This window comes from Sapajus apella, unplaced genomic scaffold (assembly GCF_009761245.1).
Source record: "Sapajus apella isolate SASKATOON/1434 unplaced genomic scaffold, GSC_monkey_1.0 scaffold23, whole genome shotgun sequence".
NCBI classification, from domain to species: Eukaryota; Metazoa; Chordata; class Mammalia; order Primates; family Cebidae; genus Sapajus; species Sapajus apella.
In genome coordinates, this window is record NW_022436963.1 from 9704755 (window position 1) to 9718448 (window position 13694).

A 13694-nucleotide genomic window follows, 5' to 3' on the forward strand; every position below is an offset into this window, starting at 1 on the left:
TTTAGCTTCTTAATCAATGCCCCTTTTTATAGACTTTTAAACTCTATTTATTCATCACCAGAATAACTATTCAAATGTAATGCCAAATTAGGAGATATTACGTATTGCCTACAGATCCTGAAATCTTAAGATAATCCAGTACTCAGTATCAGAATTTGAACCTCCTTTTAGAATGCTCTTTGGAAGTTTCTTTAGAATTCCAAGTTATACTGAATACTTAAAAAAAATTTCTTTAGGCCAGGTGTGGTGGCTCATGCCTGTAATCCCAGCATTTTGGGAGGCTGTGGTGGGTGGATGATCTGAGGTCAGAAGTTCGAGACCAGCCTGGCCAACATGGTGAAACCCTGTCTCTACTAAAAATATAAAAATTAGCCAGGTGTGGTGGTACATGCCTTTAGTCCCAGCTAGTTGGGAGGCTGAGACAGGAGAATCGCTTGAACCTGGCAGGCAGCCAAGATTGCGCCATTGCACTCTAGCCTGGGCAACAGAGCAACACTCTATCTCAAAAAAAAAAAAAAAAAAAAAAATTCTTTAAAGATGTTTGTATTAGACAGACTGTGTGATAGTTAACTTGCAGCACTTCCCCACATTATAATAAGATACAAGAGCAGTTATTTGCTGGGCATCTATTCCATGTGGTTATGTATTTTTCCCCACTTGTCCTGGAAATCTGAGATGGATGCAGTCAGAAAACCTTGAATTGAAAGCTTTTAGGTACTGGCAATTAGTTCATTTAGAGATTGTAAGTTGTCTCTTTCTATTGAAGAAGTTGTTTTTTGCTGTTCTTGTTTATTTATTTATTTTTGAGATGGAGTCTTACTCTGTTGTCCAGGCTGGAGTGCAATGGTGTGATCTCAGCTCACTGCAACTCTGCCTCCTGGGTTCAAGTAATTCTCCTGCCTAACCGCTCGAGTAGCTGGGATTACAGGCGCCAGCCACCACACCAAATACAATTTTTGTAGTTTTAGTAGAGACAGGGTTTTACCATGTTGGCCAGGCTGGTCTTGAACTCCTGACATCAAGTGATCTGCCCACCTTGGCCTCCCAAAGTGCTGGGATTACAGGCGTGCCTGGCTGAGAGTTGTTTTTTTTTTTTGCAGCCTCATTTATGGGCTGGTGATACTCAATCCCCGTTTGAGAATTATCCCATGAGAAAGGTTTCTCATAATAGGAATATAAATCCAAGCACCTGACTATAATTACTAGGAAGAAAGCTAAGATTCTGGGGCTGATGTTTATTTTATGTGAAAAGGTAGTTACATGTTTTGCTTCCCTAGGGAATCGTGGAAAGCGCCACCCATGTGTACTTAGTTTCCATATGGATTGTGATTTCAAGATTGTTCAATATATAGATTTTTTTTTTTTAAGACCGGGTCTCATTCTGTCACCCAGGCTGGAGGCCAGTGGAGCAATCGTGGCCCACTGTAGCCTTGACCTCTCCAGCTCAAAGGATCCTTCTGCCTTAGCCTCCTGAGTAGCTGGAACTTCAAGCACACATCACAACACCTGGCTAATTTTTAAATTTTCTGTAGGGACAGGGCCTCTCTGTGTTGCCCAGGCTGGTCTCAAACTCTTGGCCTTGAGTGATCCTCAAACCTTGGCCTACCAAAGTGCTGGGATTACAAGTGTGAGCCACTGTACCTAGCCTAAATTATTGATTGAAAGTTTAAATGGATTATTTGGAGCAAGTAAAATAAACCCTCTGTTCCTCACTGCAGGTCAGGTAGTGGTTTCCTTTTAGGCTGCTAGAGGTTTTGGGGTAGCTTCATAGGAAATGAAGCTCCTTTATGTTCCAACTTTTGGTATCCTGAGAAAGAGGGTAATGGACCCTGTTTTAGAGGTCATAAGAGCTTAAGTGTTTGGAATGTCAAAGGGGGAGTAATAGAGTTTTTCCTTTGTTTTTTTTCCTTAAACTAGAAGTCATTCTTATCAGTGCCTTCCTTTGCAAACGCCAAGGATGTAGACTAGGAGGAAGTTAAAGTTGACTCCTCTTCAGAATAGATGACAATGGCCCTTCTTTATGGTTTGAAACTTTTGACTTAGGAATAAGGAACAAGTGCTTTGTCTTGGGTAAACTTGGACCTCAGGAGGAGGAGAGTTTCTTTAGATTGACCATTTAGTCTCCAGCTCACCTTGCTGACAACCACACTTGAAGTAAGTAACCATTTTTAGCTGAAGTTAAAATACCAGGTGTTTTGAGCCAGGTGTAGTGGCTCATGCCTGAAATCCCAGCACTTTGGGAGACCAAGACGGGCAGGTCACTTGAGGTCAGGAGTTTGAGACCAGCCTGGCCAACATGTTAAACCCCATTTCTACTAAGAGTACAAAAATTAGCTAGGAATGGTAGTGTACGCCTGTAATCCCAGTTACTAGGGAGGCTGAGGCAGCATAATTGCTTAAACCCAGGGGACAGAGGTTGCAGTGAGCCAAGATCACACCACTGCATTGCAGCCTGGACAACAGAGTTAGACTCCGTCTCAAAAAAAAAAAAAGAAAAAAAATCTTTATATAATTCACATACCACATGAGTCACTTATTTAAAGCATACAATTCAATGTCTGTTGGTATATTTATAGAATTGTGTATTCATCACCACAATCAATCTTAGAACATTTTCTTTCTTTCTTTCTTTCTTTTTTGTGAGCTGGAATCTCACTCTATTGCCCAGGCTGGAGTGCAGTGGTGCAATCTTGGTTCACTGCAACCTTCGCCTCCTGGGTTCAAGTGATTCTCCTGCCTCAGCCTCTCAAGTAGCTGGGACTACAGGCACCCGTCACCACGCCTGGCTAATTTTTGTATTTTTAATAGAGATGGGGTTTCACCATGTTGGCCAGGCTGGCCTTGAACTCCTGACCTCAGGTGATCTGCCTGCCTTGGCTTCCCAAAGTGCTAAGATACAGGCGTGAGCCACTACACCCTGCCAGAACATTTTTGATACCCCAAAAAGAAGCCTTAGTCATCACCCTGTTTTATAACTCAGAATATGTTATGTTTTCTTTTTAAACCTACAAGGCTACTAAACTAATTTAATATAAACACCTCTTTACCAAACTCCAAGAAATAACCAAGTTGTTCTATTGTTATTGGAATTGTTTCAGAATATATTCTAAGCACAAGCTCTTCCGGCTCAACTTCTTTAAGGATCTCATCAGAGGGACTGCTCCTCTATCGATAAACACCCATGCACCTATCTTTGTGACCTCTTAGAACCTCACTGACCTGAAGCCCATTCTTAGGCTGTGGGTCTTAGGGTAAGAATCACTGTTGGAAAAACTTTTTTAGGCCGGGCATGGTGGCTCATGCCTATAATCCTAGCACTTTGAGAGACTGAGATGGATGACTGGCTTGAGGCCAGGAGTTCAAGAACAGCCTGGGCAACATAGTAAAACCCCGTCTCTGCTAAAAATACAAAGATTAGCCAGGCAAGGTGGTGCGTGCCTGTAATCCCAGCTACTTGGGAAGCTGAGGCCTGAGAATCCCTTGAACCTGGGAGGCAGAGGTTGCAGTGAGCCGAAACCATGCCAATGCACTCCACCCTGGGAGACAGAGTGAGACTTTCTCAAAAAAAAAAAAAAAAGAAAAAGAAAAAACCTTTTTGAAATTGTAAACTTAGAGTATTACTTATTTTAGTTGGTGGTAGTTGGTGAAACATATGCATCTGAAAAATGTACTATAATACCATCGAGCTCCTACTTTAAGCAAATCCTGTATTTAGAACAATAGATGAACTTTGTCCTGTGAGTTTGAAAACAAATCGCTTTGGGTTGCAGCCTGCCTAGTGCGCTTAAGTGTGTGCACTGATGACTTATTAGACAGTGGCATGGGGAAAGGGCAGAGGGCTCTGTGCCGGAGAGCAGGGTTCTGGAGCACTAGTCATGGCTCCACCTGCTGTCGCAGCACCTCTTTATAATATTTAAACAAGGCTGCTCACATTTCTTTGATGTGTGCATCAGAAATAGGTCATTTCTCCTCATTAATTCAGTTGAGACGTTTTTGCTGGACTGGGGGAAGTGAATGGAGTGTTGGTGTGGGAGAATCCCGGATCTCAAAATGTCTAAGAGCCACCTGTAATGGTGAAAAGGGAAAGCAACGTTGTTTATTCATTGTCTTCCTTTTGAGCCTGCCCTTCCCCCAGGTAACAAGTGATTCCTGGGCAGAGACTCATTGCGCTTTAGTCCTGTTCACGTTCCTCTTTGCAGAAGTAGAGGGACATGAAGCCAGAAGGAAGTGGGCCTGTTCACACCAAACCTCTAGCATCAGGCCACCACCACAGCACCCTGCCTGGTCCACGAGAGCACAGGGAATGGCAGAGTGTTACATTGCCATGCTGTAGGCATCTATGCATGTGACCATGTAGCCCACCATATTCAGCAGCAGCCTGGCACTGGTTTGTTCCACAGGTACTTCTCAAGCTCTCGCCCTTTGTTGGGCATTCTGGTCTCTAGGAATGCAGTGGTGAGCAGTCCCTGGTCTAGGGGGTCTCATGATGTTGAGGTTGGACAGGAGGGTCTGTGCATAGAGGACTCACCTCTGCTTTTCCCCACTCTGTGGATGGTAAAGGGCACGGGCAGCTTGTTCTGCCTCTTTGAGGCTTGTTTTGTTTTTTTAACTCTAAATCCAGACTTTATGTATTGATGTATTGCTGTGTTGATTCAGTTTTAAACTAGCCAGTCCCTGGCACATAGATAGTAAGCATGCAGCAAGCATTTGCTGAATAAGTGAATTTGAGAATGAATTGGAGGTAAAGCTCAGGAAACCTTTCTTGTGTACTGCTACTGACCATCATACCTGTCAAGCGGGATACTGGGCACTTTTACCTCTTGCCAGCCAAGCTGGATGTAATTTTCCTTCCTCTGAAATTCCCATAGAGTATATCTGCCCCAAAGCTACATTCATTTTATACGTCTATTACTTCTTACTACCCTGTTTTCTGTTTATAACCCCCCCTCTTCCAATCCCACTCAGGTAAAACTGTGTATAATTGTGGAGAGTGACAATGGTTTAATGACCTTGGATAAATTGCTGCTTGATTTCTCCAGCCTCAGTTTCTTCATCTGTTAAGTGAGGATAGAAAGAGTATGTTAGGACTGCTGTGAGGATTAACTGAGCTCATCCACATGGATCATTCAGAACAGAGCCCAGCACTTAAGTGTCAGCTGTTTTGCCATTTCTCACTGTTGTATTTGCCAGAGCACTCGAGTACTGCCTAGTGCTTTTTTGGTATTCAAATGTATGTTTTGAATGGGAAGAGGAAAATTATTTATTTAAAAGTTTGTCTCACTGTCAACTGTGATTACTCTGCTAATAAGTGGCAAAAAACATCAGTGATACCTCAAAGAGCAGCTTTCCCCCTGTTTTTTCCTTTTTACCCTGGAGTAACACTTTTTGACAGCCATGCTTGGGAGATGCAGCACAGGGCCTCCTTACCAGGCTGCAGAGTTGGCTATTGGTGTTCAATGGTGACAAAAAAGACAAGTGGTTGGCTGGGCGCAGTGGCTCATGCCTGTAATCCCAGCACTTTGGGAGGCCAAAGTGGGCAGATCACCTGAGGCAAGGAGTTTGAGACTAGCCTGGCCAACATGGCAAAACCCTGTCTCTACTAAAAATACAAAAAAAAAAATTAGCTAGGTGTGGTGGCAGGCACCTGTAATCCCAGCTACTTAGGAGGCAGAGGCAGAAAAATTGCTTGAACGTAGGAGGCAGAGGCTGCAGTGAGTCGAGATCGCACCATTGCACTCCAGCCTGGGCAACAAGAGCAAAACTCTGTCTCAAAAAAAAAAAAGACAAGTGGGCAGGCCATGGGGCTTAGCCTTGAGCTCCTGGAGGCCAGATCTGAAGGGAGGCAGCCCCTAGCATGCCAGCTCTTCCTCTCCCAGCTTTTGTTAATCACTGGAGTGGTTCCAACATCAGTACCTGTACAGACGTTTGATCTCAGGAACATTAACGGATACTTACAGAGTCTTCTGGGTGCCAGGCACTGTGCTGCCTATTAAGATAAAAAGATGAATGAAGCAGGGAGCTGACATCCTAGTGATGGATATAGCAGCCACAAAAGCAAAAATGAAGCAAAATACCAAAGGGCTCCTCTGCCTGGGAAAGCAGTGCACAGGGGAGAGGCTGGTCAGGTCCTCCCTAAGGCTTGGGGAACTCGGAGTGGTTAACAGAGGAGCCAGCATTTCGGAGGAAACGTTCTAAATCAGCATGCCTCAGCCTTTTTTAACTTGCAAATGCCTTTCATAGTTATAGTGAAACTCTCTCTAGAAGTGATTTTAAATAGAAAAAAAATTTATTTAGATATTACTAAAAATTATATTGCTTGGGATCTAAATTCTATATATTTTTACATTGTGGTAAGAGGCATACAACTTAAGGCCCTGAGAAACAGCATGCTCAGACAACTTGTAGAATTACCATTTTTTGATGATTCTCACTTGTATTTCTCACTAACTTCTCACTAACATGTGTTTTGTCATTGGCATTGCTTGAGCCTACATTTAGCCACTGGTTTATTATGGATGTAAATGAAATCATATATGACTAAGAGCAAAGTCAATTAAAATACTGTGTAATGGTAAAAACTGTGATAAACCAACTGAGTTATGAACACACTTATGACTTCTACAACTCATCCCATGCTTCCTGTGTGCCTGTTTGGAAGCTTCTACTCTATTCTAGGTTAAAGGGAAAAAATATTTATGTTATTGTTTTATTGATATTTAAGTTATTATTTTTAAGAAATAGAAATAGAAGCCTAATAGCCTTTAACACATAAATCCTGAAACACCTTCTGGCCCTCTTGTTGTTCATTCTCTTCCAAACTGTTAGTAACCCACCATGAGGATCTTAGTTTAAAAATCTGAAGAATGATTCTTCTCTGAGGCCAAGGTTACATTTGTAGACTTCAGGAGTTCATTAGTTCATTCAGCAGATACTGCTGTGAGTATGCCCTGTGTTCCTGGCATGTCCTAGGCACTTGAGGTACAGGTCTAAGCAAGACAGACTTGGTTCCTGCCTTTGTCTGTTTATTCATTCCATTTGGGTTTATTTGGAAAGATTCTGGTATGGGGTAAAACACGGAAAAGGAAGACTAGAGCCAATTGTGGGCCTCTTGGATTCCAGATTAAGGAATCTGAACAACAGTGAGGGGATTTGAATGGATGTGTGGCTCATAAAAGTGGCATTTTAGGAAGCTTAATTTGCTATCTGTGTACAAGGTGCAGTAAAAAGGGTGAAGAAAGACAAGAAGAGAGTCAAGGGTGATAATGGAACAGTGAAGTTAGAGAGGCCACAGCTCAGGTCTATGGCAGGGAGAGGGCAGGAAGAGTCTGCCAAGTAGAGGCCACAAGGGAAACAGAGGCACCAAGAAATGATTAGAGAAGTGGTACGAGGTAGATGTAGGGTAGCTGGCTTTCCCAGGAAGACGATGAGTTTAAGTTTGGTTTTAGATATCTTGAGTAATACTGAAAAGGGAGTGTTACTTGTCATAATAGCTGACATTGTTTAAGCATTCACTATGTGCCAAGCCAAGTGCTTTATAGTAATTCTGTAATTCTTTCTTTCTTTCTTTTTTTTTTTTTTGAGATAGTCTCTCTCTGTCATCCAGGCTGGAGTGCAGTGGTGTGATCTTGGCTCACTGTAGCCTCAACCTTCTGGGCTCAAGCGATCCTCCCACCTCTGCCTCCTGAGTAGCTAGGTCCACAGGCTCGCACCACCACACCTGGCTAAGTCTGTGTTTTTTTTTTCTTTGGAAGGGGAGGTGGGCGGAGTCACCTAGGCTGGAGTGCAGTGATGCAATCTTGGCTCACCGCAACTTCCACCTCCCAGGTTCAAGCCATTCTCCTGCCTTAGCTTCCCAAGTAGATGGGACTACAGGCATGTGCCATCACGCCTGGCTAATTTTTGTATTTTTAGTAGAGATGGGGTTTTGCCATGTTGGCCAGGCTGGTCTTGAACTCCTGATCTCAAGTGATTTGCCTGTCTTGGCCTCCCAAAGTGTTGTGATTACAGGTGTGAGCCACCGTGCCCTGCCAAGTTCATTTTTTATAAAGATGAGGTCTCACTATGTTGCACAGGCTGGTCTGGAACTTCTGTGCTCAAGGGATTAGATATTTCTTTCTCCCTTTGTTTCTCTCTTTCTGGTCAACTTTGTTGAAATACATTTATATACAATGAAATTTACCAATTTAAAGTATACAATTTGATAAATCTTGACACACACACACACACACACACACACACACACACACACACACTTTCATCACTCCAATTATTTCCTTGGTGCCCCTTTGCAGTCCCTGCCCTCCCTCTGGTCCCTGGCAACTACTCGTCTGCTTTCTCTTACTATTTTTTCATCCTTTCTATTAATAGAATGTCATCGATAAGTGGAATCTTATACAACATAATCTTTTTTTTTTGGTCTGGCTTCTTTCACTTAGCATAAAGCTTTGAAATTCTTCTATGATGTTATATGTTTCTTTTTATTACTGAGTAGCATTCCATTGTATGGATTTAACATTAATTTGTTATCTATTCACCAGTTGGTAGATATTTGGGTTATTTCCAGTTTGGGCTATTACGAGGAGAGCTGCCATGAATATTTAGGTAAAATCTTTGTGTAGATATATATTTTCATTTCTCCTGAGTGAATACCTAGGAATGGAATTGCTGAGTGATAGGCTAGATGTATGTTTTAACTTTATAAGAAATTGCCAAACTTTTCTAGATTTTTGTTTTACCTTCATGAGAGTTCTGAATTGTATTTGTTATTATCTCAGTTTTTTTAGTTGAAGAAAATGAGGTGCAAAGAGGGTAAGAATGAAGGTTTGTATGAGGCTAGTGAATTTTGTTTTGTTTTTCTGAGATGGAGTCTTGCTTTGTCGCTCGGGCTGGAGTGCAGTGGTGCGATCTCAGCTCACTGCAACTTTCACCTCCTGGATTCAAGTGATTCTCTTGCCTCAGCCTCCTGAATGCTGGGAGTACAGGTTCATATGACCACACCCAGCTAATTTTTATGTTTTATTAGTAGGGATGGGGTTTTGTTCTGTTGGCCAGGTTGGTCTTGAACTCCTGGACTCAAGTCATCCGCCTACCTCTGCTTTCCAAAGTGCTGGGATTACAAGTGTGAGCCACCAGGCACAGCTGACTAGTGAACTTTGAATGAAAGAAATAAGAGTTGGCAGCCATCCCTAAGCTGATCTGTTGTTAGGGACTGCAGAGTGGTAGACCTAATTGATGGCTCCACTAAGCATTGGTTAGAAGAGGGCAAGCTAGTGATCCTCTTCTGAACCACAGAACCAGACAAAGATTTGGGTGACCGTTTTCTCAGTTCTTCCATTCTGGCTGCATAGGGATGGAGTTAATTCATTACATACTATGGAGATAGGGCAGTGCTGTCCAATGGAAATACAATGCTAGCCACATATGTAACTTTACATTTTCTAGTAGCCACATTAAAAAAGTACAAAGAAACAGGTAAAAATAATTTAAATAATATATTTAACCCAATATATCCAAAACATTATAATTTCGACATGCAATCGTTATAAAAATTATTACTGTGCTCGGTGCAGTGACTAATGCCTGTAATGTCAGCACTTTGGCAGGCTGAGGAGGGAGGATCTCTTGAGGCCAGGAGATTGAGACCAGCATAAGCAACTTAGCAAGACCTAGTGTCTACAAAACTTAAAAAAAAAAAAAGGTATGGTGGCACACACCTGTAGTCTCAGCTACTCAGGAGGTTGAGGTAGAAAAATCCCTTGAGCCCAGGAGGTGGAGGCTGCAGTGAGCTATGCACCACTGCACTCCAGCCTAGGTAACAGAGTGAGACTCTATCTGTATTTTTTTTAATTAATATATTTTACATTCCTCTTGTCATAAAAGTATTTGAAATCTGATGTGTATTTTACAATTACAGCATATCTGAATTGGGACTAGCTGCATATCAGGTACTCAGTGGCCACATAATGCTTGTGGCTACTATAATGGACAGCACAGATACAGACATTAAAAATAATATCTGCCAGGTATAGTAGCTCATGCCTGTAGTCCCAGTTACTAGGGAAGCTGAGTTGGGAGGATCACTTAAGCCTAGGAGTTCAAGGTTACAGTGAGCTATGATCGCACCACTGCACTCCAGCCTGGGCAACAGAGCCTGACCCCATCTCCAAAAGAAATTAAAAATAAAATCCCAAATGTATTTTTATGGAAAAAGATCCATGTTATATTAAGTGGGAGAAAAGGCAAGTTATAACACACTGTTTAGTATGCTTTCACTTTCATAAATACCTTTTTTTTGTTTGTTTTTGAGATGGAGTCTTACTCTGTTGCCCAGGCTGGAGTACAGTGAGATCTCGGCTCACTGAGTAACCTCCGCCTCCCAGGATCAAGCAATTCTTCTGCCTCAGCCTCCCAAGTAGCTGGATTAAAGGCGCCTGCCACCACGCCTGGCTGATTTTTGTATTTTTAGTAGAGACAGGGTTTTACCATGTTGGCCAGGCTGGTCTTGAACTCCTGACCTCAGATGATTCACCAGCCTCAGACTCCCAAAGTGCTGGGATTACAGTCGTGAGCCACAGCACCCGGCCACATTTTCATAAATATCTATGTTTATACCTGCAAATAAACAGTCTGTAACTGCACACTATCAAGTATTCTAGCCACTAGACTAATAAAATAAGGCTAAAAATTCAGTCCCCTTGTCACCCTATCCACATTCCAAGAGCTCAGTAGTCCCTTGTGCATAGAGGCTACCATATTGGATATCAAGCCTTAGGTCACTGCTCTCTTCAAACTGCTGAACTAGTTGAGAAAGACTGAGCTTAATGGATAGGACCTGCTAGCCCTGCAGCCATTGGGATTTTACAACCATTGAGGCCCAGAGCCTTTGTGGTTTTTAAGAGTAAACACGCTGGAAGGAAGCTCGTTGAGGTGCAACCGTTATTAGTACCTTGGGGAGTTTAACAGCACAGTGTGGAAGCAAAACAGCTTCGTGGAAGACCTTGTTCCGTTTTTGTACAACTGAAATTAACTGCCATTCAAATTGCTGAGGACCATGTAAACCTGATGTCCACTTTAGGCATGTTCTTATAAAAATGTTCCTTTCTGCTGTTTCTTAACTGCCTAATGTACATGATGGGGCTTGCTGAACATTAAGGAGAAAAAATAGTTTCTTTCTTGTACACAACTTCTAGGTGGTGCTCAGATTACAGTCAGCTCCAGCAGTTTGTGTCCATGTAGTAGGAGGTAGGCTGCAAAGTGTAGGGGTATTAAAACCGGGTGGTTGTGGTGTTCTGAGAGCTCTATTGCTATAGTAACTTGTTCACCAGGCCCAGGTTCTTGTCCTTACTCTGCCTTTCACCCTCTCAGCTTCCCCCTGGCTTGATAGACTTGTTCTGGCTGCACAGCTGCACTCTGTTCATCAAAATGAGACTCTGGAGCATGTGAAAGCATTGTGTCCAAGGGCATAGAGGTGGGAACTGCTGTACCCCTGGGTCAGACCGGCCTGGGCTAGAGTCCATTCTCATCACTTACTAGTTGTACCCTTGTTTAAGGTTTCTACCCTCTCTGAGCCTCAGGGTTCTTGTTGTATAAGAGATGTCGTAAGGCCTCCCTCCAGACATTGCTGGGAGATGGAATAAACTGAGGGCTGGATGGCAGAGAGTAAGTGCCCCATAAGCAGAGCAGTTACACCTCCCGCTCTGAGGATGTGTGTCTGCAGGGCATGTATACCGTGGTCAATTCCACAGTTGGTTATGAAATTGGAGCTAGTGTCTCAGGATGACCCAGCAACATTCTCAGACTAGGTAGGATAGATTTAGGTGTAGTCAACTCTTCGTTATTCTTAGTGATGGTGACCATTATTAAAACCAGTCGGGACTTCTAGATTGACTTCACCCCGTTGTTTGACGCTTCTCTTCCACTAAATGCTTTACCAGCCCAGTTACAAATAGAAGAGTTCATTTACTTTACTTTCATCTTCTGTTTTCCCAGTCTCCCCAGCACAGAGAGTACTGATGAGTAGTAAAATGACCAAAAGGTCCCTCGTCAAAGGAAAAAAGGTGATTGACTGCATTTATCATTGATAACATACCAAGCTCTTATCTAAGCTCAGATAATCTCAATCCTTATCTCTCAGAATTCCTTATTTAATTTGATTTATTTTTCCAAAAAAGGTTCTCACTCCGTCGCCCAGGTTGGAGTGCAGTGGTGCAATCACAGCTCACTGCAGCTTCCATCTCTCTAGGCTTAAGGGATCCACCCACCTCAGCCCCCCAAGTAACTGAGACTAAAGGTGCGTGCCTCCTAAAGTGCTGGGATTACTGGTGTGAACCACCGCACCTGGCCAGGATTTCTTATTTTAAAGTAGCGTGTTTTAAATTACATGTGTAGCAAGCTGAGAAACTTTTCAAAAAATTGTTTTTCCTGATTGTAAAAATAATTTATGCTCATTGAGGATAACCTGAAAAACATAGGGGAAAAAATAGCCAAAAATGGGCATAGAATCTAGGACAACAGAGGCTAGAGTCGAGGATTCCTTAGAAATTAGAGACTGATACAATTGTTTCTCGTATTCAGAGAGAATGGCTGCTTTTTGTTTTTTCTTGAGCGCTCTTCGCAGTGCTTGGTGATTAGAGCTGTGACACATTTACCTGCAGACACTTTTTTGTTGGCTATTTTCTTAGCAAGGAAGAAAATGAACAGTTACAAAGCTGGCCATCGTGCTGGCTGCTCTAAATATGCTGTCTTATTTCATATTCACCAGGACTCTGTTGGGAAGGTTATGATTTTGCAGATGAGGAAACTGAAGCACAGACAAGTTAGGCTGCAAAGCTAGTAAGTGGCCGTTGGGCTTTGTTCTGGATCTCTGTGACTGGAAAGCGCGTGCCCTCTCCTGCTGGGGACTGTGGCTGTGCTATGGAGGAGGGATGGCACATTGTGGCTGATCATTACACAGTGACCAGCCCCTCTTTCAGGTCCCAGAAGGGCTCTCAGGTGGCCTGTCTTTGAAGCAACGGACAATGGGGAAGGTAGAGGAGACTTGGTCCAGGAGGGAGTGTTTCAGTCTCCAGTGGGTACTCAGGTCAGTGCCGGGGAAGGGCGTGAGGGGTGAGGATCTGGCCACCTCAGATACCAGGGCCCACAGAAAACCATCATTTCCAGTGGATCAGAGTTTCTGTGTTATTGTCTTTTCTAGCCTGCTGAACTTGTAGTGGGTAGTTCTCTGAGATTATGTTCACTTCATCCATTTGTACAGTTTGAGGGCATTGTGAGGATTATTGAACAAGTGAAGGTTGTATTTTGTGTTTAGTGGCTATTTAATTGAGCTTCAGATTTTTAAAGTTTTTTTTTGCTTTGATGTAAGATGGAATTACTGGGTTTCCATTTTAGCAAATTATGTAATTTGCGTGGGCGTCATTTAAGGGTCATTGTACTATAGAATGCTGCAGGAAGCGGCTATTTCAAAAGCCGTATCCATTCTGTAGTCATGTTTGAGGTCAAAAGGATTTTGGAGTGCTTCTTTGCGGAGTTTTTCCTCTCTGGAACATCAGCTGTCTTTGAAGTCAGTGTGGAGACCAGCTCTCCTGGTAGGAGGGCAGGAGACCATCCCACAGGGGAGAGTGTAGACTTCAAAAGGCCTGGAGAAGGGAGAAGAGAAGCATGTATGATCATGGCGCCCATCTCACTGCAGGGATCAA

General features: G+C 42.9%; 1 protein-coding gene and 1 long non-coding RNA gene across 15 annotated transcripts in view; both read left to right on the top strand.

The window, feature by feature from the left end:
• Positions 1 to 13694, top strand: part of PXK (PX domain containing serine/threonine kinase like) — a 94414-nt gene that overhangs the window by 4931 nt on the left and 75789 nt on the right. The gene's annotated exons all lie outside the window — the stretch shown is intronic.
• LOC116559451 lies at positions 2816 to 5248 on the top strand. Its single transcript, XR_004272461.1, has 2 exons — positions 2816 to 3251; positions 4401 to 5248. It is a non-coding gene; the product is annotated as an uncharacterized LOC116559451 (long non-coding RNA).